Genomic DNA, 26,712 nt, shown 5'->3' on the forward strand with positions numbered 1-26,712 from the left:
AAGTCACCTAGCTTCTGTTTGCCTCAGTTTCTCAATTGTTAAATGGAAATAAAACAGCACCTATCTTCCAGCATTGTTGTTAGGATCAAATGTGACAATATTTGTAAAAAGCACTTAATACAGTGCCTGGCACATGATAGGCACTATTTAATTATCCCCAACTTTCCCCTCCCCTTCCTCAAACAGAGGTTAAGTGAATTGCCTAAAGTTACATAATGAGCAAGTAGCATAGGCCGGACTTGAACTAAAGTCTTTTTGAGTTCAACTTCAAGACTCCTAGCTGGCTAGGTGAGAGACAGTATAGCTTCAATTAAAGTCTTAAAGTGCCGTGATGTAAAAAAAGAAGTCAGTTTACCCTGCTTGGTACCCAGGTGTAATGGACGGACATTGAAGGGAGCCAAATCTCAGCTCAATAGGAAAAAGGAAACTCTTCCTAATCAATAGAGCTATCCAGTCAGTCAATCAATTTTCATGGACTACTTTGGGATTCAACAAGTTCCCATGATGGGAGGATTTCAGATTTCTAGCTCTGAGATTCTTACCAATTCACACACAAGTCGAGACATTACTTTACCCAAGATTCAATTCAAATTGAAGAGTTTAAATAATCCCAGAAGGGAGCACAGCACTTGCAGTCCTAAGACCCGAGTTCAAATCCCTTCACTGATGCTTGCTTCTTAATGAGACAATCAACAGAGGGAAGACACTAGCCTTAAGGGAGCTAGGGAAAGGAAAGGTAAGATTTTAGCAGGGACTTGAAGGAAGGCAGGAGATGGAGACAAGAAGGGAGGAAATTTCCAGTCTGGAGATGGAGTATCTTGTGCTAGGAACAGCCCAGAGGCCAGTGTCCCTGGATCACAGAGTATGTGGGGGGATATAAGGTGTAAGAAACCTAAAAAGATGAGATGGAGGGGCCTAAGGTTATGAGGACTTTGAAAGCCAAACAGAAGATTGTATGTTCATTCCTGAGGTCATAGAAAAACACTTGAGTTTATTGAATAGTCAGATCTGCACTTGAGGAAGATAATTTTGACACTTTGGAAGCTTCTTAGGAAGATCACCGTGATTGAAGGATGGACTGGAGTGTCTAAAAATGTAGGTTTCATTCCACACATATTGTCTATCACTTCTTTCAAAATGTTTAACCTTTTTCTAGACTATGAAATCAATTGATCAGTCCTGTGAAGTGGGCATTCCTAATATCCCCACTTTACAGATGAAGAAACTGAGCTGAGTCAAATGACTTGTTCATGGTCATACAGCTAATAAGTGTCAGAAGCAGGATGTGAACTCAGGCTTTTCTTTACTTTGCTTTACTTTGATTCATATAAGTCTTTACTATGAGCTGGGACACTAGTGGAATTACGGTAGCTTGAATCGGTCCCCAGAGTCCCAAACCACCAACCAGGGCTTTGTCAGACATTACTGCTGTGAATAAGACATGGGGCATCTGAGTCTTTATTCCTCTTCAGAATCCTCTCCTGACTCTCTAGGGGTTCTTCTTCTATGTTGCGTCATCCTCCTCACCCTGGAAGTTCACTCTGTTCCTGTGGCCCCTTTCTCTTATTGGTCAGTTCCTCCCAGGATCTCCATTTTAAGGAAAACTCCCAGGCCAGTCATGGTTTTATCCTCCAAACTCCACGCCTGACTCTGTGCTTTCTCCACTATGGACCTCAGGGTATCTTCTCTCCCTCCTCTCCTTTTGAGCTTCCTTTTTTCTTCTTTCCTTGGAGTTCAAGCTCCCTATGTGCAGGGATTATCTTTCTTTCTGTTTCTATTTGTATTCATAGATTTATCATAGTTCAGGGGACACTTACTAAATATTTCTTGACTTGACTTCAGAAGATAACTTGACCCTCAGATGGATTGATCTAGGACCTGCTTTTTGGGACTATGATTGGGTTGTTCTGATACCCCAAGAAACTTACTTGTGGATGACTTTTTACTCCTCCTTACATGCAATTTGTTACCATCTGATCATTTCTACTTCCACAACACCTCAGGTAATGTCTCCCTCTCTCCATTCACATAGCATCCAACCTGGTACAGCTTTTTGTCATCTCATACCTTAACTATTCCAGTAGTCTACCCGGGCCATCACCAGTCATCTTAACTCTTGTCTTGCCACTGGTCTTCAATGACTCTGGAGAAGAGAGTGAGGGCTGATGACTTTGTGCAGCTTTGCCTCACTCACCAGTTCACACACAAGTCAAGACATTACTTTAACAATATCATTGGTCCTCTTGTGAACCACTTGTGAACTTGGTCCTCAAGTGCAGCCCTTTGAATCCAAACTTCTTCAAAGGGCTGCACTTGAGCACCTAGAGGGTCACATGTGGCCTTGAGGCCACAAGTTCCCCACCCCTGGGTTAGACTATATGACTGAGGTCCGTCATAGCTTTAGATCTCTGATCCTATGACAATCAATAAATGCAATTCTTCAGATATTTCTGAACCAGAAATCCATATGCCCCAACTTACTCCAAAGAAGTGTATGTGTATGGACTGAAGGTGGGAGGGGAGGAGAAGAAGGAGAGGGAGGAGGTACAATTCGGAAATACTTTACTTCAAAGTTCCAATTAACAACTCCCTTCCTTTTTTTCCTACCCACAACAATAACAAACTGATGATATCTATTACAGAACTGGCTTGAAGGAGGGATTGAATCAACATAATCTACCCCCTACCCTCATTGTTGAAATCCCAGGCTCTTATAAGTAGATAAAAGGAGGGCTCTTACACACACACACACACACACTTTCATGTCACTTACTCAAAATGCACCAAAGATAAAGAGGGTATATGGCTGTCAAAAATGTGTTTCTTTCCACCCCAGCCACAAGGAGCTGCAAGGGAAGCAAGGGAGGGATTTACTAGAAAAAATAAAATGCTCACCCTTCCTTCTGATGTAGAACTTCAGATGTGTTCCGTAACTCCTTCCACCCACAGCCAGGTACAAATATTGCTGACTGCCTCAAAATTGATGAGATTCACAACAATCTAGGGTGAGGGGCAAAGGTAAAGGGCAGACTTAAAGACTGTTTCTTCAAACCTTGAAACTAAATCTGAACTGAACAGGTGGCACTGTTTATAATTTGCCTGGAGAGATTAGAAATGACCAGAGACATGATTCTATGATGTATCAGCAGACCTGGGTGTCAGGAGGCCTCGCACTTTGGGTGAAACAGGTCTTCGAACAAAGTGGAAAAGATGTGTCTCATGAAAGGCAAACCTGGAAGCTCATGAATCCATTGACATCATTTCTAATCCTGTGGTCCTAAATGAGGCTGCTTTCTCCTGCCCATTAGCACAAGACAGCCCTGGTTTAAAGCAAATAAAATAAAGAAAAAGGCAACAGAAGCAATCATCAGAGAAATCTGCTTTGCTCCTACTCCTCCCTGACCACGTAAGAGTCTCCCAGTTTTAACATTCGCAGCTGGTCCTCAGGCAGGGGTCCTTGACTGTTTTGTGTCACAGTCTGGTGAAACCCATGGACCCTTCTCAAGATGTTTTTAAATGCATAAAATTCATAGGATTACCATGGAAATCAAATTATATTTGAATATGATTATATATATTTTTCAAACTTCACTGACCCCAGGTTGAGAAGCCCTGCCACACAGTCGAGCCACGTAAAGTCATCTTCTCTGGGGTTCACATTTCGGACCATCTGTTTTTTACTGCTGAACTAACTAGTAGTTAGTCTTTGACTCACCCAAGTAGCCAGCAGGAGAAAAGGAGGTGGCTTCAACATCTGGTGCTCAAAAAGCCCTTAGTGTCATACACACACAGAGCCTATAAATTTTTCTGCCATTCCCCATCATCAAAGCCAAAGGGACTGCCCTCCTCCCTTCCACACGCATACCTCAGGCTTCTATTCTATGACTTCTTTTGCTGTTCAAAGCAGTCTTTAATGTGACAAAGTGGCTAAAGAATTAGCCCTGAAGTCATAGGGACTTCACTGGGTTCAAATCCTTCCTCTGATTGTTGTTTTCAGTCACACCTGACTCTTTGTGACCCCACTTGGGGTTTTTTTGGCAAAGATACTGGAGTGGTTTGCCATTTCCTTCTCCAGCTCATTTTACAGATGAGGAAACTGAGGCAAATAGGGTTCAGTGACTTGCCCAGGGTCACACAGCTAGTAAGTATGCGATACTTCATAACTAAGTAATGATGGATAAATTAATTAACCTCTGTGGAACTCAGGTTTCTCAATTGTAAAAACAAGGAGGGGTTGGAGGATTCTATAAAAATATTTTCGTGTACGTATATGTATAAAATTGTGGTTGTGGTTTGTTCTTCGTTCTTGAAGAGGACCATGACGTCAGGGAGATGATGCCATGACTTGCAACTGATTTTGATCTGAGTGAGGGAGGGCTGATATATATGTGTAGATATAGATATGTATATATGTATGTGTATATGTGTGTATATATGTATGTGTATATGTTTAAAATAATAGGGAAAGGGAAGATGTATCAGGTGGTGCCATTTTTCCCCAGTCTCTGAATCTCACTAAGGATAGTCCTGGTAACAGCTTTGGGTTTGTGTGGAAGTGGAAGCGAGGGTCATTCATTCCTTCGATTATGTTTACTGACCACATGCTCTGTGCAAAACAGTGTCCCAAACACTGTGAAAGTATGAAGATGAATCACACTAACTAGACCAGGGGTGGGGAACCTGCAGCCTCAAGGCCACATGTGGCCCTCTAGTTCCTCAAGTGCAGCCCTTGGACCAAATCCAAACTTCACAGAACAAATCCCCTTAAATAAGGAGTTATCCTGTAAAACTTGGACTCAGTCAAAAGGCCATACACAAGGACCTAGAAGGCTATATGTGGCCTCGAGGCTGCAGGTTCCCTACTCCTGGACTAGATGCTATCTCTTCCCTCTGTAAACCCACCCAAAATGATTTGCTCATCCTTAGATTACACAAAGTTACAAATTTTGATCATATTTCTTATGTTCTTCTTGGGACTATAAAGCCAGGGATCATGTCTTATTCTCCATAGCATATCCTTGTATAGTGCTTGCTTCACAGATATAGAGCTAGCATCATAGACATAGAGCTTAAATGGACATTAAAGGTTATGTAGTTCTAAAAATCTATCAATGTCTATTGCATTCAGTTTTATTAAATCTGCATTTTATAGAAAGCACTAGAAAGTCCTGGCTTCTGTTTCAGGCTCTGATCCTTAGATGTTGGTGACCCTGCTCAAGTCACTTTTCTCTAGATTTTAATTTAATCATATGATAAAGGAAATGCATAGAGCAGATTACATTTAAAGTTCCTAATAGCTTCAGATCCTAGGATCCCGAGGTCCCTGTCCTCATGGTGTTAGAGGCATGAAGATTTAGTGTGGAAAATGAGGCATCTACACAAGTACCTGTAGAAAAGATAGAATATTGGCACCATAAGGGATGTTCAAACATAAGTGTTATGGTTCAAAGGAAGGAAAGAAGTTATTAGCCAGAGAAGACCAAGACATGGTAAAAGAAGTAGCATTCAAGCTAAGCCTTGAAGAATAACTCAGTTTTTGAGAAAGGGATAGAGATGGGGAAGGGCATTCTAGACAAAAGAACGTCATAAACAAAGTTATTGAGAATGGGAGAGAATGGAGCATGTTTGGACAATGATAATCATCTGTTAGATGGCATAGCACAGTGTCTGGCACATTGTGCACACTTAATAAATGCCCCTTGGCATTGATTGATGATTGATTGGAAAGAGGTCATGACTCTTGGATTATATCTCCCCCACCCAATGTAATAGCACAATAATAACCTGAATAAGAAGGCAGCAAAGAGCAGTGGATTAAAGATTGGCCTTGAAGTCAAGACTTGGGTTCCATTCCTGGCTGGTACCATTGGTAATCTCTAAGCCTCTCGATGTTCCAGACATCTCTCTAAGACCGTAAATTACAGATAAACTTCTCATTTTCAACAGTGAAGGCAGTTTTCCACACTGAGAGCTCCTCATACTGATGAAATCACAGGTCATATTACCAAGGTTAGCCTTAGTGGGTTTGGGGTTCCATTTCCTGTCCTAGAATTTTTTTCTTATGCAAAGGAGTCCCCCACCCAAGGGGAAAAGTATGTGAATGACTGCTTGTCAGGGATGTTTCAGAGGTCACTATCCTAGATGACCTCTGAGGTCCCTGTTATCTCTAAGGTTTATAAATTTAGCATTCTCTCTTTCCTCACCCAGTCTCAATAGTAGTTGAGAATTTGTTGGTTTTCTGTCTTTTTCCCATTAAATGCTACAGTAAACACTTAGTAAACATGTACACACACATTAATTTATGCCGGCTGCTGCCTTTGTATGTTGGAACAAGTCAGCCTCTTTTGTCTAATTGCTTAATGAAACATCCCTGTCTATCCTGTCAACACAAATAATGCTGTTAAATAATGGATGCCCACCTGCCACCTGAATGTAAAACCATCTAATTAATAGCATGAACTAGATTCATTACCACCAAATGTTCCCTCCTTCCGTCTCCTCCAGTGCCTCCTCCCAATGCCCCACCCCAGCGTGCCATCCTAAACCCTCTGCTACCACTGCCAGAGAAAGATTCTAGGAACCAGAAGGTTGTCCAGTCCTTCACCTGTCTCTTCTGAGTGATGGGGGGTAAGAGAGAAAGGCGATTGCTGTAGGGGGGTATAATATATGTGCGTACAGAGGTACAATTACGTACATATGTATGTACACACACATATATACATACATATGTATGTGCATATATACATGTATATATGTGTATATATGTATGTGTGTAGGCATATTCAGCTAAGCAGCCTAATGGATAAAGCACAGAACTTGAGGTCGGGATGACCTGAATTCAAATCCTGTCTCACATACTTACTAGCTATGTGACCCTGGGCAAGTCATTTAACTTTTCTGTGCCTTAGTTTCCTTATCTGTAAAATGGAATAATGATAGCACCTACCTCCCAGACCTGTTGTGTATAGATGAATATATACATATATATACACACACATGTATACATATACACACATGTATATGTACATGTACACATACATGTATATCTATTTACACATACCTATGTATGTACACATACACATAATAAAGTGCGTCCAAAATATATATACATATATAAAGCCCTTCGAAAACCTTAAAGTTAGCTCTCATCAGCTCTCATAACTAGAACACGACTTCCTGTCTATAAATGATAATAATTTCTTGAAAAGGAGCAGGTATGTAATAAAATCATCACCCCACCCCAGACCAAGAGCCCTGTGAGGGCAGAGACAGTGTCTTTTCTAACCTCTATCTCATCTAGTGCTGAAAGCAGGTGTTTATTTGTTATTGTGGGATTCAGTGGGAAGAGCAGTGGATTGAGTCAGAAGTCCTAGGTTCTAGTCCTTCCACTGACCAATTGCTCGGCCTTGGACAAGGTTCTTTCCCTCTGGGTCCCTCACTTCCCTCATGTGTAAAATGTAAAGTGATTTCTGAGGTCCCTTCCAGCTCTGATGATCTATGACTCTAGGAAGAGGCTCTCATCCTTAGCAAGGCAGTTTCTCTGTGCATGTGAATGAGAAAGAGAACAGATTTTTTCCTCCATATGTTTGTCTAAATATATTAGCAGTATGTACACACACTCATACACACACACACACACACACACATACACACACACACACACACACACACACACACAGAGCAAAGCATGACACAGGACAGATTTTCAGTTTCAGGAACCCATAATCAACTCTCCTGAGTGAGAGTATTTAGGTGGCAGGGTTTCTTTTGGACTGCAATTTCCCATGGACATAAGTCCCTTTCCAGATAAGCAAAATAGAATACTCTTACTCCCTTCCCCAATGTCAGGAAGCTCAAGCAGCTCTCTCTGTCCCTCTCCCTCTCTGTCTCTCTCTCTCCCTCTCTCCCTCTCCCTCTCCTTCTTCTCCCTCTCTCCCTCTCCTTCCTCCTTCTCCTCCTCCCTCTCTCTTCTCTCTCTCTCAAACTTACCCTATGTATTCCTTAAAAGTCACATTAAGATTATAAAAGATGATTTACAGATTAGCTGATTCATTTTATAAGTGAGAAAATTGAGACCTAAAGAGAGTAAGTCACCCCCTAAATCACTTAAAGGCAGTCTAATTCGGTGAAAAGAACAATTACTTTGGAATCAAAGGTCCTAGATTCTGGTCCTGGAGTGGTTGTTTAATGCTTCTCCTGGAGACAACCATCCAGAATGACATTGCTCTGTAATCACAATTCTTGGGGTCTGGTCTTTTAGTCTATTCTGAATATAGTTAACTGGAGTAATCATGGGGCAGCCAGTTCCTAAGAGTCAGAGTGACAGAGTAGAAAGAGCACTGGTTCTGGGGACAGAGGACTCAAGTTCAAATCCTACAACCTTGGGCATGTCGTTTCCCCTTCCCTGGACCTGTTTCCTCATTGGTAAGAGAAGGGAATTGGACTAGATGGTCTCTGATCTTATAGCTCTGGAGCTACAATCTGATGTCATTATTTTTATAGCATAATAATAGTATTTTTATAGGTCTTTAAAGTTTGTAAAGCACTTTACAATGATATCTAGAAAACAAAAACACGGTCTTTGGATCGGCCCTATTCAACGTCCCTAGTAGAGATTTTGATTCTCCACGTCACTATATCCAGCAAGTGGTAGTATAGTCTGTAGTTAAACCTGAGCTCTAATGGCAGAAAAATCTGAAGCAGCCCTTATAGTTAGCAAGTTCCCCCTTATATTAAGACAAAATCTGCCTCCGTGCAACTTGCATCCCTTGTTTCTGGCTCCCCCACTTAAGGCAACAGAAAGAATCTTTCCTTTACATGACAGCCTTAACAAAACATTTGAAATCACATCCATTCAATTGAATTCATATATTAACATTTATTAAATTCAATTACCAATTCAAATCATAAATTCAATTCACCATTTATTTAGCACCTAATACAAGTCTTCTCTACAGGCTTGATCTGCTCAGTTCCTTCTGTGATCCTTCTAGGGCATGGATTCAGATCCCTTCACCATCACAGTCCCTCTCCAAGGGATTTTCTCTAGCTTGTCAACGTCTCTCTCAAAAGTAGAAACCTTTAAACCCTTAAAACAAGAGTTCTTAATCTGGGGTCGGTCTGTGAACTTCTTTCATAAATATACATATGTATGTGTATATAAATACACACATACATATACACATATATATGTATATATATACACAAGAGATAGATAGATAGATGATAGATAACTAAATTTTAAAATAATTTGTTTCCTTTGTAATCCTGTGCATTTATTTTATGCATTTAAAAATATTCTGGCAAGGGGTCCACAGGCTTCAAAAGGTTAAGAATTTCTGCTTTAAGAGGTCATTGAGCTATCTCCTTGACAGCTGTATTATAAAACCAATAGAACAAGCAATTTAGCTAATGGTAGAAAGAGGAATTCAGGCTAGACAACAAGGCAAAAAACCCTTCCCAATCATCCTATTAAAAGAACGAAAATGAGTTCCCAGGGATAGTTAGTTATTGAGTCTCATTCCCTAGGAGTTCCCTAAGAAATGAAGTCCTTTCTCTGGGCACAGTTTTCAAGATGCCCCTAGTAAAAGCAGGAACTTAGTCCATGTTACCTCTAACGATGACCTTTAGACCTAGGGATTTTGCAAGAGGGCCCATCCCCGAGGCAGATATTCCAAAGGGGCTGTGGGGCGGTGGGGCCATGGCAGGATGAACAACCAGAGCTATTTGTAGCAAGCTGCTATTTATAAGACAAGATTGCAGCCCTGTTCCCACCTAACAGCTGGCACTCGGCGGGGGCCCCTGGCTCTGTCTTCTGGTGCACATAACAGAGAGAGAACAATTCCTTATAGGAGCCCCTTTTCAGATTCCCAAGATGGGTGGGGACAGAGAGAGAGGGAGCTGTCATCTTGACTGGCATGTAAGATGTCCATCACACAGGTACCAACAAGGACTGAGGCATGGGAGAAAGAAGAAAGCATGGAAGTGGGAACTCCCCCAGCCACCCGTGATGATCAGGAGATGCTCCTCCCTTTCTGGAATGCATGCAGTTAACTCCATTGAGAGTAGAGAGCACTGCCTGAAAACAGAGAGAGCACTGCCTTCTTGGTTCATGACTACTCTTCCCTTGCCCTTCCAGCCCGAAGGTGCCCCTGGAGGGGGTCTGTGTCCTCCTGGGAAAGGATTTTCCAGGCAGACAAATGATTGCTAGTGGAGGCCTGTGGGCTGAAGTGGGGGCTGGTGCCTGATCTTTTGGCACTTCAATCATCCCCACATTCTCCTGCAACCAGGGGATAGGGAACTTCCTGCTGAGCGAGCCCCTGCCACCTTCCCCTAGGAGTCTAAGTGTTTGAAGGTACAGATGCCTGTCTGGCCAGGTTCTGAGGCTGCCAGCAGGGATAAAAGAGCACGCTGTCTCACTCCCTGCTTTGCCTGAAAGGCCACCAGGCATCTGGAAACCACAGCTCTCCCTTTGAATCTCTTTGGCAGCCCAGGTTCTGTCCCCAGGGTACCTTGCTCTCTCACTGCTAGCAGTATCCTCAATAGCCTATGATGCCCACCCTCAACCCAAACAATCCAACAATCTTACCATCATTTCTACTGTTCCTTTGGCTATAAGCATGCCCCTGCTTCTTTTATTAGTAGGAGAGATTGGCACCTATCTGGTGTGGCTCAGGAACAATCTTTCCTAAGGGTTGGAGGGGCAAACAAGTAGTATCTCTAGGCCCCCTCACCAAGTAGATTCTATACCACATGGATTCAGGACCTTTTCCCACAAGAAGAGAATTATTTCTATTTAATTCAATTCAACCAGTAATCATCAAGCACCAATATCTGCCTAGTGCTATTTTATGCTACGAAATGTAAATACCCAATACTATTCTTGGCATTACTCCTTATTCAGTCTACCTAGCTCAAGCCTCTCTGCTCTCAGTCTATCTTCCACACTTTGCCAAAATTATTTTCTTTGAGTCAATCTGACCATGTCACTCCTGTACTCAATGAACCCCATTGGCTCCCAATTGCTTCTAGTATCAACCACAAACCCTGTTTAGCTTTTAAAGTCCTTGATAACCTGGTCCCAACTATCTTGGCCAACCCCACTGAACATCACTCCTCCTCCCACACTACAAGATGAAGGCAAAGTCATTTTCTTTCCTTTATGAACAATACTCCAACTCTCTCCTATGTGCCTTTGCATTTGCTTACTCATCACAGTTGAGATTAAGCCTGTGACACTCCATGAACTCTACTGAGATTGAGGAGTGGTCATGGGACATGGAGCTGGGAAGCTGTTCCATGGAAAACAGTTCAAAGTAATAGATTAAAATCTTCTTCCTGTTTGACTTGGTTGGGGGATAGGGGGTCAGGGTAGGTGGGCAGGGAGAGATAGTTGCTTTCTCTCTGTTTTTGATTTGTAAATATGTTAACTAAGGGTATAAGAGTAGAAAGTATCCAAGGTCCTTTCCAAATCTGAGCCCTTTTATCTAATGTGAAGGAGAATAGGATTAAAAATCATACATGTGATGGGGACAGCATTACTAGTCAAACTTCAGATGGAACGATGAATTAAGTTAGGAAAGTGGGATTTCCATTGGGCCATAATGCCAGGTTGGGAGATGTGCAGAGGAGGGGAAGGAAATTCAAGAAAGGAAAATCTGGCAGAAAGGAAATAAATGGAAATCAGCATGCCATACGGTTAGAGAGAATAAGGGAGACAGTGAGACTGAAGTAGAGAATTTGTGCTTAATCTGTTTTAGAAGGCGGATGTTTTGTACATTGATTATTCTTAAGACAATCAATGCCTTGTATTTATAGTTGTGAGCCATACTTCCTATTCCACAAAAGATCATAGAATCATACACAGTTCTAGAGCTGGAAGGCACCTCAGAGACCATCTAAATCCAATTATCTTACTTCATAGATGAGGAAACTGAGTCTCAGGGAGATTAAATGGCTTGCCCAAGGTGGAACAGGTTGTATCAAAAGGGAAAGTTGAATCCAAGTCCACTGATTTTAGAGCCAATATTCTTTCAATTGCATTAATTAGTTGTTTCTCCCTGTAACCACCATAGGAAGAAAAAATAAAGATAGTGCTGTTCACTGAGATTTGATGTTTCTCTGGTTGGGTACAGATAGGAAATCACTTCCTCTTTAACCTATATTTAAACCATGAAATGCTTCTCAATATGGCTGAAGTGTTAAAGGGTTAAGAGAAAGGAAAACTTGAATTTTCATCTCTATCCAGATGATTCTCAAATCTACCTTCCCAGCTCCCCTGAATTCTAATCTCACATTACCAGCTTCCTACTGGATATCTCTACATAGATGATCTGTAGGTGTCTCAAACTCAGCATTTAAAACAGAACTTATTTTATTTCTCCAAAAATGTATTCTTTTGCCAAACATCCCTGTTTCTGTCCAGGACCTTCTCTATCCTTGCAGTAACCATTTTCAACCTCAGAGATCATCTTTTAAACTTTCCTCAACCTAATTCACATGACACCCCATCCACCTGTACCCAATCAATTGCAAAATCTACTTCCAAATGCCTCCACTTTCCAATAAAACAACCTCTACCCTAGGTCAAACCCTCACTGTCTTTCACTGGCTCTATTGCTATAGCCTCCTCTACTTCCTGTCCTAATCCCCCAATCTACCCTACAAATGAACCCGCAAAGTTATATTCCCAAAGCATACATCTGACCATGTCACTCCCCTGCTGCAAAGTCTCAAATGAGTCCTATCACCCCTAGAATAAAATACAAAATCCCCCCCCCCAGCTTTTAAAGCCCTATGTTTCTAGTTTTCTTTCATTCAGTGAAACTGCCCCTACTTGCTATTCCTCATTTATGACATTCCGTCTCTTGCTTTCCATCTTCCTGTGTCCCTGTGTGCATTCAGCACAGGTGTTCTACCATATTTGGAATTCACTTCCTCCCTACTTTTAGCTCTTAGCATGCCTCCAAATCATCACTTGGGTGCCACATCGTATGGGCCTTTCAAGATTCTCCCACTTCAGTGTTTGCCTCAGAAAATTACTTCGCATTACTTTGAATTTCCTTATTTTGGGGCAGTAGAATGAGAATCCCTCATTCCTAGAACGAGAAGGAAAGAATCCTCGATACCTAGCACAGACTTAAACGTACTAGGTGCTTGGTAAATTCTTATTGAATTAAATTGAAATATACTTCTTCAATCCAAAGAGATCTCTCCCACAGTAGGTACAAACTTGAGCCTCTAATGAAAAACTTCACCCGCTGTTGTCCACAGTCCCCAATTCTGTACTTTCCTCCCAGACTCCTCCCTTCCACTGATCATTCTCCATTCGTGCCTACAAGCATTAGATAGTCACACACATGCACAATGTTCTGTGTTCACCTGCTGTCACACCTATTTATTCACTGTAATTATGAAGCAGTTCCTCTGAAGGAAGAAGAGAAAGTAATCAGGATATCTTGAGGGGGGAATATAAGAACAATGTTTATATTCATGACCTAATTCCAGAAACCCACAAAGTCCCTGGAGAATAATTAATTAAATGGTTATCAGTGTGGCTGGCTTAGCTATTTCTCTCTCTCCTCACTCTGTTTCTGTCTCCTCATTGCAGCTACTCCCTCCCACTCAAGCCCTTCATCGTCCCTTCTGGTTTAGAACCTTCATTTTATTTCCCCTGGCAATGGAATGTGGATTTGTTTTTAAGAGACTCAAAATTTTACGTTTTTTTTTCTCTTAGTCACCATGTTGATTCTATATTTAGTGATTTTATTAAGGAGATAATTTACGTAAATTCCATACCAGGGCCCTGCTGAGTAGCGAGCTATTTAATTCCATTCTTCCTATTAGGGAAAACAGACATGCCAAATGAGATTTAGAGACCAAACCAATGAATTTACGTCTATGCCGAAATAGGGCCTGGGGCTTGGGAACACAAACTAGGGGAACTGGGAAGAACAGAACATTGTGTGCAGGCACTAAGCCACCCTCAGTCTAAGGAAAGGGATGGATACATTCCCAAAGACCAAAAAAAGTGTAACTACTGAAATTCATTGAGGGGCAAAGGCCATAGTCTTCAAACAATATCTGTAGATCTGATATACAAAGGGCCCTTCTTCTTCTTCCACCTAACCCTATCAGCAACCCCTGAGCACAACTAATTCATGGATTCCTCAGTTGTTAAAGCTGGAAGGTATCTCAGTGATATCTAGGCCAAACATTAAGTTTTTCAGATGGGGAGAGCAAGACCCAGAGAGGTAATAGGAGTTCAAACAACATTTATTAATTATCTATTATATGCAAAGCCTATGCTAGGTGCCCCTGATACAAAGATACAAATAGAATAATCTCTGCCTTCAATGATCTTATACATAGCTAGTCAGTGGTAAAACTTGAACTCAAACCCTTGATCAAGTGAATATTTCTTATTAAGTATATAAGGAACCTTAGAAGCAATCTAGGTCATCTTATAGATAAGGACACTGAGTCCCAGAGATGACAAATAGCTTGTTCAAGGAGACAGAGTTAGGAAAAGGTATCACTAGTCCTCTCACTCCAAATCCAGGAGACCATGCCACTGCTGATTGTGTGGACTCCCAGTGCAATGTTCTTTCCACCAGGCTAGAGGGAGCAGTTCTACCCCTTCACGTTTTGGGAGGTGGCTCCATCTCCTCAGTGGGGCTGAGTCATTTTGGTTTCTCAGCATCATTTATCCTGAGTTCTTAATAAAGATATTTTAAATAAACCCAATACATGAAAAATCAATTTATACTTTAATTATTGAATTCAGAACAACAATCATTTCATCAGTATGTGTCCCTCTGTCCACCAAACCCTCCTACCAATGCCTTAATAGATGGTCTTCATAAACTGTGGTGCCACCCCCCAAAAATAATTATTATAGCTGTTTTCTGGCCAACTTCATAGTGAAAAGCCTTTCTGAATTTACCCTGGCTGGTATGAGGATCACGGACAAAAAGTCCATCACAAGGCTCATGTTCAAAGTCTTTTTAGCTTGGTGAGAAACGATCAACTAATCAACAAGCATCTATTAAGCACCTACTATGTGCCAGGACCTATGCTAAGGCTTAAAAATACAGAAACAAAAGTGAATGAGTCCCTGTCTTCAAGGAGATTACATTAGGGAAGAGGCAACACACGCATATATTCAAGCACACACATGTATGTGTGTGTGTGTGTACGTTATATGTCTATATAAAACAGGTCCAAAATAGATGGAAGGAAATTGGAGGGGAGGAGGGGAGATAAAAGAAGGCGCTAGCAGCTGGACCAATCCAGAAAGTCTTCGTGTAGAAGGTGGCAGGTATGCTCCACTGACATCATTTTTGAGATCTCAGGGTCACTTCCACCCCATGATGAAACATAAGAAGAGGACCTTAGTGGAGGGCCCCCATTGACATCAAAAATAAATTAGAGAGTCATCATTAACTTTACAGAAAGATGAGATATAGTTGTCTGGGGTCTCAGGCAGAATTAGGCATCGCCACAACAGGTCTTCATTTCAATAAGGCTACAGTTCCCAACCCAAGAAGCTCTGAACACAAAACAGCTCCTCTGTTCCCTGGCACAGCATAGGCAGACACATGCAGCCTGTGAGCAAGTGAGTGGGCCCATATTTCATCTTCCTCAAAAGTCTTTGGAGGCTTTGCCTCCTGCCAACTAACATTCAATCAACTCCAAATCTCTTCCTCCTAGATACATCCAGGCCTGGCTGTGCTCTCTAAGTAGAGGTGATCATCAATGAGAGACAGACTAAACAGCCATCGGCAGCATGGCATGTAGCCCTCCACCCTTCCTTCATCCAGCCCCTCTCCACCTGTCCCCACTCAGGGGGGGCTTTGCAGGAAGGCTGAACACTGAACCACGGAGGGGAGCTAGCGACACAGTTCTGGTTTTGATTAAGAGAACGCTACTATCATTTTATTTCCCAATCTATTTTAAAACTGTTTGTAAAAACCTTCTGAGAAGTCTGAGGGAAAACAACAACTATGGCTAATTGTCTTTGTCCCCAACTGGCTTTGTGCTTTTCTATTCCACCAACATTGATTTTTTTTGTATTTTGTTTTTAATTTAGCTTTAGAGGAGCAGAGACATAGCTCAAAGAAGTAAAGTAATGAGCTTGACTGAGACTCAGAGGCTGAGAATTCTAATCTCAGCTCTCTCTGAGGGGGCTGCTGGGTCAATGTGCCTCAGTCTTGCTCTCTTGGAAAAAGGGATTAATTTAATATGCCTTCTAGGGTGACTATAGACAACTAGTAACAATGAGTGTTTTAAAAGCCCTATTCAAAAATAGAAATGGATTGAGAAACTGTTATTTCAAGCCTCAGTGAGGCATGGTGAGAAGAAGGAATGAATGAATGTACTCCTTAATAATTATGATTAAGCGCCACTAATGTCCCTAGGAAAGAGGACATGGTCTATGAAGATAGGATCCGAAGAGTGCTGTTCCAGGTAGAGAGATGGGGGAGGAAGACAGCAGCAGAACAGATGACAAGATATCCAGGGTAGACATAAGAGCAGGATATCAAGAAATCTGAAGTCCACTCTTGGTTCTGCCATGCTGTATGAGTTCTGACATCCCATTATGGCATTCCAGATGATGCCAAAAGGTAGAATCCCAGTTACCCTGGTTTTAGTTCAATCCAGCAAGTATTTACTAAGTAATTAGTATGCACAAGGAGTTGGGGATATAAAGATTTACACACCAATGGTAAGGAAAGATGACAATATTTATAAATATAAGTAAATGCAAATTAACTTGAGGAGGAAGAGAACACTAAAAACAGGAAGATCAGAAGATAGCTTATGTAAGAGGTGGTACCTTAGCTTGACATTTGAAGGAAGCAAAGGATTCAAAGGAGTGGAACTGAGCAGGGAATGAATTCCAAGCATGTAGAACAATCAGGTGTAAAGAGGAATGTCAAGTTTGGGGAACAACAAGGCTAGATAGAATGAAGAGTGGGTAAAGGGACGTAATGTAAAATGTGTGTTCTCAAAGGTTACACTCTCAAAGTACAAACTCTGGAAGGTGCTACTAAGTCACAAAGACTTCAAGCTTGACACAGTCAACATATTGATTTTCTGATATCTGAGAACCAAAACACTTAAATTCAGAAAGGTTCATCACCATGTGTATGTGTGTGTGTGTGTGTGTGTGTGTGCATGTGTGTGTGTGTGTGTGTGCTTAGCAACTGAACAACGTTTATTAAATACCTGCCTTAGGACTGTAATTTAGAAAACAATGTGTAGGCTGGCCTGGAGGAGAGAGATCAAAGGCAGAGGATCCTCTTTCTCCCATTGTAGAAGCCACCCCACTCAAGTCACTTTGGGTGTCATAGGTCACTGACTAAAAGATGCAGAGAAAAGAAAATAAGTACAAGACATTTGTTTTTTCTATATCTAGATTTATTCAACATAATGAAAAGGAAGGATCTAAACTCATTATATTGTCAATAAAACAAAGTGGGAAAAAATGCAGGGGCTGAACTTCGATCACAAATGACTATCTCCACTCAGTGTCTCATCTGCATCTTACACCCCACGTGTCTGAAATAGAACTGATTTTCTTCCTAATCTCTCTCCACGCCCCCACCAAAATTCCTTATTATCTGTTGAGGATGACATTATCCTCCCATTCATCCAAGTTCACTACTGCAGAACTCTGCTCCCTTTTCCAAGTCTTGTCCATTATGGCTCTACAATATCCATCCCCTTTGGTGAGTGCGAAAGGCACTGGATTTTGAGTCAGAGAACCTGTATTCAGCTTCTGGGTTTCTACCTTTGTGACTTTAAGAAAGCTTTGGCTCTCTGGATCCCAAAGTCTTTGTCCTTAAAATGAGGAGGCTTATTAATGATTTATGGGATCTCCAAGTGGATGATCTCACAAATGCCCTGCAAACTATCTACAATGAGGAGCTGATCTTCGTGCCAGAGGGAGTTCCTGAACTGATGAAATAACATGTGTTTTGAAGTATCAGAGTATTATCACAAGTTACTTCTGAGTTCCTGCCCAGGCAAAAATGGACTAAATTACCTCTAAGACCTCTTTCAGCTTTGACGTCCTATCAAGCAAGTGACCAGTTAAGTATAAAGAATAAAACAATCTCCACTTATGAGGAGCTTACAATCAAATGGGGGAAAACAAAAAGTCCCTATATAAGTACATGCAGAATAATAATAAGGAGAACAAATGCAAACACAAATCCAAAGCATATGAATACAAGGAGCTTGAGATGGCACTATCATTTGAGGGATAAAGAAGACCTTCATGTAGAAGGTTATGCTTGAGCTGTGTATTGGAGGAAGAGAGAAATTCTATGAGGCTGACAAGAGAGGGTAGTAAACTCCAGCCATGGCAGTGGTGTCAGGGGAGGTGGCCAATGCAAAGACACATAGAGGGAAGGTATTTCATGTGTGAGGAGCCAAGGGAAGGCCAGTTTGTCGCACTGCAAAGTGAAAGAGGGATTCTGGAAAGATAGGTAGGAACCAGGTTATGAAGAGCTCTAAAAGCTTAACATGGGAATTTATACTTGATCACTGAGATAATATGGAGACCCTTAAGTTTTCTAAAAAGGGAAGTGACATGATCAGATCTTCATTTTAGGAAAATCACTTTGGCAATGTTTTGCAGATGGAGTGGAGTAAGGAGATACTTGAAGTAAGGAGACAAATTATGAGGATGTTGAAATAATCTAGCCAGGAGGTGACAAGAGTTTAGACTAAAGTGGTAGCTATTTGAGCAGAGAAAAGGGATCAAATGCAAAAAATGTTGTAGAGTTAGAAATACCAAGATTCGACAATTGAGATTCTGTGTATTCATCAACTTTCTAACATGCTGGTGTAATATTGCCTTAGCTCCACCAACTCTGGGCTTTGACAAAGAAATCAAGACATGAACCAAATGCCTCCTGGTCAAGCGGAGATCTCTTAGTTTCCTCCTCTTCATGGAATAGAGGTGGTTGCCCTCTTCTTGAGACTAATGTTATTTATAAAACTGACTCTGCCTTCCTAAGAGACTGTAGGCAAAAGAAACCATGAAAATGCTTGGCATCTGGAAGATCTGGGTTCAAGTCCTGCTTGGCTGTATGACCCTAGGAAAGTTCACTTAAGCTCCCAATGCCCCAAGCAACTTTCTAAGACTATAAACTGTAGAACAGATACTGCTCTCCATTGGAAAAGAAAACTCTTCACCAGGATATCCCTACATCAATGAAATCACATTTCTTTTCAAAACAAAAACTACCAAGGGAGGTGGGGGAGGAAGGCAGTAATTATGAAGTATTGGAACTCCTGAGGCCAAGATAGTATGATTGAGCCATGCACAAGATGATGAATTGCTGAGAATGGTTAGAACTGAAGCATAAAGTCAGTAGTAATCTTTCATTTTCCTTCTCCATTCTCTCTCCCTCTCTTCTAAAATGGCTAAGTCTGGTGATTTTCCCCAGTTTGTAGGTTTATCCTAGCTTCTTAAAATTGGGTTTAGTTTTCTTTAAGTGTTTACTTTGTCTCTTAAGCCAGCAACTGCAATAAAATCTATTAGCCACCCACAATGTTAATCTATATATTTTGTTGTTGCAATGCAGTTACAAAAGAGTGATTGAGTGGGGCGCTATCCAAGGGTGTGTGTGTGTCTGTGTGTGTGTGTGTGTGTGTGTGTGTGAGAGAGAGAGAGAGAGAGAGAGAGAGAGAGAGAGAGAGAGAGAAAGAATTTAAAATTTTGTATTTTGCCAGAATGTGACCTCTGGATGGGGGCTCAGAGCTATGCATTTACAACTTCCCCAAGGCAAAGATAATACTTGAACTGGGTTTTTTTCTAGTTAATGAATCAGTAGTTGTGGCAGCATGGATACGGGGACTCTGATATATTTCTGGGTTTAGTTCAAGAGGAAAGCCACTCCCAGAGAAAAGGAACTAAGGGCTTACCCAAAGTGATAGTCATATCCAAAGAGAGAGGAGAAAATCAGCTCTCCCAAAAGGAAGAGACAAGTTCCTAAGAGTGAATGAAAGCTATGCCTTCCTGCTAAAGTAGCACAGCATAGCACTATCACCCCTGCTAGAAGACCATGAGAGGCTAGACTTTCTAGCGTTGTGTTCCTGTTAAGTAGGGACATGAATCTTTGTCCCCATCTTGCATAGAAACCATGAGGTTTCACTGGACTAAAAAACAGTGTTAGAGCTAATTAGAAATAGGAGAAGATAAATGTAATAGACAGTCATAGATGCCCTAGACTCCCTCCATATCATTCTCTGCTATCAACTCCCAGACAATGTCTTTCCTGTTTTTCCTAGGAACTCTACCATCTCCACTTCCTTATAACCTACCTTGTGCTTAGGAACAGAGTGATACCAGGAATCTATGTGATGCTATGATTTGGATTAGCTTTTGGCTACATCTCAATGCCATGCAAAATGGTTGTACTTAATGATAAATGATCTTTCAGGATGCCAAAGCTGCTCCTTAATCACAGATGCCACTGTGGAAAGGTAGAGAGAAAAATAGATTGATAAGCTTCAGTGTGTCTTGAGATGAATGAGATTTCAACCAATTATTAGGTCCTTTTTCTCCATAAGGCACATTACCTGCCTTCCTTTCCTACATGTTTCCTGCATAAAGGATCTTCTAATGAGTGCTTGATGTCTGTGCCCTGCATGTTATAAAATTCCTTGGGGAGAATGGTATTGTCAAGAGGCAGTGTAGCCTAATGGATAGAGACTTATCCTTGTAGACAAGAAGACCTGGGTTCAAGTCTACCTCTGACATATAAGGACTGAGTGACCCTAGGTAAGTGTGTAAACTTTCAGTGCTCCTGACAACTCTAGGAGATAGTTAAGTACAAAAGGGTTGTCATATTCATATTGTTAGACAATGCTCCCTCTACCAATAAAATCATGGGTCAGCCCTAGTAACTACAATCTCACATTTATATCATTAATAAGTACTTCTACCTCAGTGAGGTGGGCAGTGTAGACATTGCTCACAAATCGCAGATGAGGCAACTGAGGATCAGGCATAAGCATTTTTGTCACACAGTTGATCAAACCCAGATCTTTTGACTTGAAAGTCAGTTGTCTCTTCTCTCTTCCCCACCATCCCCCACTCACTGCTCTGCAGTTCCCATAAGAGACTCTGACCCAGTCAATAGCTTGGCTCCTATTTTCCACCCCAATCAGCAGGACTGGCTAGTCTTTGGCCATATTCAACCGTAGTATGAATCTGCCTTCTGGGTCTTGAAAGCTGAGTGGAGTGGAGCAGGGGGAGGGTTGGGGGCAAGGGGTGGGGGTGGGAGGGAGAGGATCAACTAGAGTGGAAGATTCTTCTAGCTTTCAAAGTGGATCGCCCAAGTAGCAATCATTAGAAATGCGTATAGCTTACTGGCTCTTTCTGCATCATGTTGACACCCTTAGCTGAATCTGGCTGGACACACACACACACACACACACACACACACACAAAGAGGTTGTTTAGCAGCTTGTCAGCCACTGTAAATTGCCCAGGCAGCACCCTGGAGGAGTTGGTATTCACTACCAAGGCTGCAGTACAGATTAAACAGCTCCCTGCCAGAATGCAGCTCCCTTACTCTCCAAACTCCTCAGTTTACCACCCTCTCCCACCTCTTTCTCCCTCAGTTGGTAGCCTGCACTGACAGCCAGGGGGATGGAACTCAGCAGAGCAATTACATTGAGGTTGAGCCCTGGAGGACTGAAATGAGCAGTGTATTGGAGCCTGGGTCCCTTCTCTTTGCCCTTTCCACTCTCCCAGCCCCCACCTCTTGGCCCCATGCACCTCTCTGTACTCAACACTCATTGATCTTGGACAGTACCAGTAGACCAAGAAAATAAATAAAAGCAATTTGTTCCCACTAATCTGAAAGCAGCATCAGCTATCCCAAAGCAAAACCAACACACTCTCCCTCACCCCCACCTATACCTCAGGCTTTCTTGAGTACAATTCTAATTATAGTTGGGCTGCCCAGAGGCTTTAATAAAGGAACTCAAACTAGACCAAAGAACTTGTCGGTTTGTTTGTTTGGGGTGGAGGTTGGGGGAGTGGGTATCAGAAATCAAGGACTCCAGGGTCCAGGACAAGGAAGAGGTTGGCATGTACTCTCTCTGCCACAGAGTCTGGCCACCCCTAGAATGATTCTTCTCTTCCACCTTTCCTCCTTTGAATAATGTGTTTTCTCTGCTTCTGCAATCCCAGGCCCTGGTCTCCACATTAACATGTATATTGCTTGGTTAAGGGCTATCTAACTGTAGATTCTAAATAACTGGGAAATGACAGGGAGGTGATGGGGGTGGAATGAATGAAGGGCTTGTCAAAATCTCCCAACTGCCTTTGTCATTGATAAATAAGCAAAGAAACACACTGAGGTCTCTGAGTTTTCTGTCTCCTAGACTGCCAACTATACTATCCTAAAGAGAAGCTGCCTCTCTGGGGCAGGAGCAGAGCCAGAGCCACAGAATTCAGTGTTGCAAGAGATTGAGATTTCCTAGTCCTCGACTTCATTATACAGATGAGGAAATTAATTTACCCAGAGTCCAAAATCCCTGACCTTACAGCACAGTCCTCACTACCTAGATCACTTCTCTGGTTGCATATCCCAGGACCTGCTGGATATCTCCACCTGGATGCCCCCTCAGAGCCCCAGACTAAACTTCAACAAGCCAGTAAGCACTTATTAACCACCTGTTATGTGTAGAGGCAGCTGGTGGTACACTGGAGTCAGAAAGACCTGAGTCCAAATCCAGACTGAGACACTTACTATCTGTGTGACTCACAGCAAGTCACTTAAAGGCTTTTTGCCTCAGTTGCTTCAATTGTAAAATGACAGTAATGATAGCACCTGTTTCATAGGATTATTGTGAGGATCAAATTAAATAATATTTGTAAAGTGCTTAGCACAGTGCCTGACACATAGTAGGTGCTGTATAAATGCTAGCTATAAGGCACTGTGCTAAGCCATGGAGTTACAAAAGGGGAAAAAAACAGTCCTGCACTCAATGAGTTAACAGTTCTGGAAAAGGGGGAGGGGAAGAGGGATAAAATATGTCAACAGATAAATGTGATATTTTGAGGAGGGAGTCCAAAACTGTCTTTGTTCATGTTCATGCCTTCCCAATTCCTGCTAATGGATCCACTATTCTCCCAGTCACTCAAGCTAGAAACTGCAATAATTTCTAACTCTTTCTCTCTTCCCTTTCCATGCCCCCACACTCAGTTCCCAAATCCTATGGATCCCACCTTCAGCAAAATTTGTCACAACTGTCCCTATCCCTCTACTTACATAGGAATCATTCTACTTCAGATGTTCATTACCTGCTAGCATCTATATTGCCTGGACCATAATACATTCATTGCTTGCTACTTTTTTGCTGGTTTCCCCACTGCAAGTCAATCCTACATGTGACTCTCAGATTAATCTACCCCGAGTATATCTCTGATCATTTCCCCTCCCCATTCAAAACAGTGCATTCAAGACTGTTTTCCAAACTGGTCTACTCTCATGTCACTCATCTGGTCTTGTCAACATTCTTGACCATTCTTGTTTCTGTCTGCATACTTGCTAAAGCATTCTATGCCCTGTGCATTGAATGTGCCTGCCTTCCCCTTCCCCCCATACCCTTCACTCCATTGCCCCATCTCAGCCTATGGAAATGTTACTTATCCTTCAAGGCTCAGCTAAATATCCATGAAGCCTCTTCTTATAATGAAGTCTCTTTCCCCCCAACCTGGAAGTGATCTCTCCTTCCTCAGATGTCTCGGAGCATTTCATGTATATATGGTGAGAGCACCAGAATTTGGTGCTAGAAGAAATGTAGGTTCAAACCCTGCCTCTGACACAATTAATTGAATGACCATGAGCAAATCATTTAACACCTCCCCCCAGCTACCTCCTTAACCTATAAAAGGAAGATGGTACCCATAGTACCAACCTCACAGGGTTGGTCTGAGGCTCAAATGAGATGACATCCACAAATTCCTTTGTGAATCTTAAAGTGAAAGATAAGCATTAGCTATCATGATTTTTCTCTCTCTTACGTGTAGATCAGAAGTAAGCCTGGGCAATTTAATGAGGTTAAAGGATGAGGCCATTGTTTGCAACTTTGACATTTTTCCTTCCTGAGTACAAAGGAATTCCCAGAGTGGTAGAACCATCTCAGCCCTAAATATGTCAGTTGAGGAGTATCCATGGCAGAAGCTCTCAGGAGTTTCAGGATGGTGGACAATGAGGTCCCAGGAGAGGAGGGAACCACATGTTTCAAGTAGTAGTAGCAGCTAGGAACATCTAGGGAGTGGTAAGAATTCCTGAACATTAGCCTCCAGGAGAAGAAGGAACCTTCTAGAAATAGAAAGGAGTTGTCCTGAACATCACCTCCCAGACAAGAAGGGGAGTTCTTGGATAGAACTTGATGGAAAGAAGCTAAACACTGTCCTCTGTAGAGAAGAGGAACAAAATTGTATTTGACTCTCTTCCCTTCAGAAGCTATTTTCAGATGGTGCAGGTCAGCAGTCTTCTAGGGGAATCTCAACTACTTGGCACAAGAGAGCCTGTGGGAGAGGACACTCAGTGAAACAAAGAATGTCTCCCATGCTTTATGGGCTCCTGAATTTGGGGCATTCATTCAGTGAGATAAATAAAGGCTGCTTTATATTTTATAAACTTTTTACTTTAGGGTCTTTCAAGGGACCCTTTTGACCACATTTTGGAGACCTGGGTAGGGGTAAAATAAGACTAAGCGTGTGTCTATGACCCAATTAGTGTGAATAAAGAATTCCCTGAAGTGGTTACATTATTTGAATTTGCACTGCGTGTGTCCACTGGGCTGGAACAAATGATGCATGATTGTAACTGCAAATAGTGTGAATTTGAATACAGGTGACCACTTCAGGGAATTAATTTTTCCTATTAATTGGGGCCTAGCTGTATTAGCCAGAATTTATATACCACTTCAAGGTTCGCTAAGTACTTTACAAATACGATCACATCTTATCCTCATGACAACTCAGGGAGGGGTTATTAGCCTCAATTTATTGATAAGGAAGCTAAACCAAACTGAAGTTAAGAAACTTGCTCAGGGTCACATGGCTGGCAAGTGTCTGGGGACATATTGGTTTCAGATCTTCTGACTCCAGGACCAATGTTCTATCCATTGAGCCACCTAGCTACCTAGACTAAATCAGAACTTTCCAGGAAAAGTTAGGTAGAGCCATCAGCCAAAGAGATTAAATTTCCGAGGACTCCCCAAGATCGAACCTGATCTATATAAGTACGTATAATGGGGGCCCTAGGCCATAGGTTACAAATGAATTTAGCATGGTCTATTTTGTATCATTCTTCATCATAGTTTTCCTCTAAATGTCTCATCATCAAATGAGATGACCCTGGGTTCTTGAGTGCTACGGTAAAGGAGAATAAACTCTGGTAGGTCCTATCAAAATGGAAAATTTCAAGTATGCGCCCAAAAATGAACTGTATGATAAATGCCTGAGTATCAGACATATAGAAGTCAGGTAGTCAGTCAATAAGCATTTATTAAGCATCTACTATGTTCCAAGCACTGTGCTAAGCACTGGAGATACAAAGAAAAGTGAAATACAGTCCCTGCCCTTGAGGAATTCACTATGTATTGGAGGAGACAACATAAAATAATTACATACAGACAAGCTATATGCAGGATAAATAGGAAATAATTAAGAGAGGAAAGGCACTAGAATTAAGAGGATTTGGGAAAGGCTTCCTGTAGAAGGTGAGATTTTAGCTTCAATTTGAAAGAAGCCAGGTGATAGAAATGGGGAGGATGAGCATTCCAAACATGGGGAGATAGCCGGGGAAATGCCCAGTATGTTGAAAGATGGAGTGTCTTATCTGGAGAAGAGCAAAGAGGAAAGGATCAATTAACCAGTTTGTCTCCAGAGTAATGAATTGTTTAACTACAGAAACTCATGAAGCCAATTTACCAAGATGGTGAGGGGTCAAAATACACATTGGTGGAGGTCATACTCATGCTTAGGACATTACAAAGTCCTTGGAATTTTGAAATGGATTAGAGTTTTGTTTAATATTTGAGTATCTTCAGCTAGCACAGTGTAAGTACACATTGTAAGTACATATATATTACTTTATTTTATTTTAAATTATCTCATTCTGCTTTAAATTATATATGTATACAGAGAGAGAGGAGAGAGAGAGAGAGAGAGAGAGAGAGAGAGAGAGAGAGAGAGAGAGAGAGAGAGTGAGAGACTGAATCAGTGTAGCAGAAAGAGTATTGGACAAGGAATCAGGAGACCTGGGTTCTAGTCCTAGCTCAAGTACTAACTAGCTCTGTGACCTTGTGCAAATCACTTCTCTGGGTTTCAGCTTCTTTTATAAATAAGGGATTGAATTAGACAATGGCCAAGATACCTTGTAAGTGGTTTGTTCTTTGATTCATAAAATACTTGACCACATTTATCACTTAGGGTCTTCTCTAATGGGTGGATTTGCTGAGGGGGAAAGCTTATTGGCTAAAACATCCAGGAGAAGAAAAGCAAGGACATTATCTGTAAAAGGCCCTAAGCCTGCTTTAGCCACAATCAGAGTTTCAGTGAGCAGGGGTACAGTAGAGAGAGGGCTATATTTGGAGTCAGAAAATATAAGTTCAGATCCACGCTCCACTACTCAGTACCCTAGAGTTATTTGGGGCAAATCCCTTCAA

This window comes from Trichosurus vulpecula, chromosome 3, assembly GCF_011100635.1.
Source record: "Trichosurus vulpecula isolate mTriVul1 chromosome 3, mTriVul1.pri, whole genome shotgun sequence".
Classification (NCBI taxonomy): domain Eukaryota; kingdom Metazoa; phylum Chordata; class Mammalia; order Diprotodontia; family Phalangeridae; genus Trichosurus; species Trichosurus vulpecula.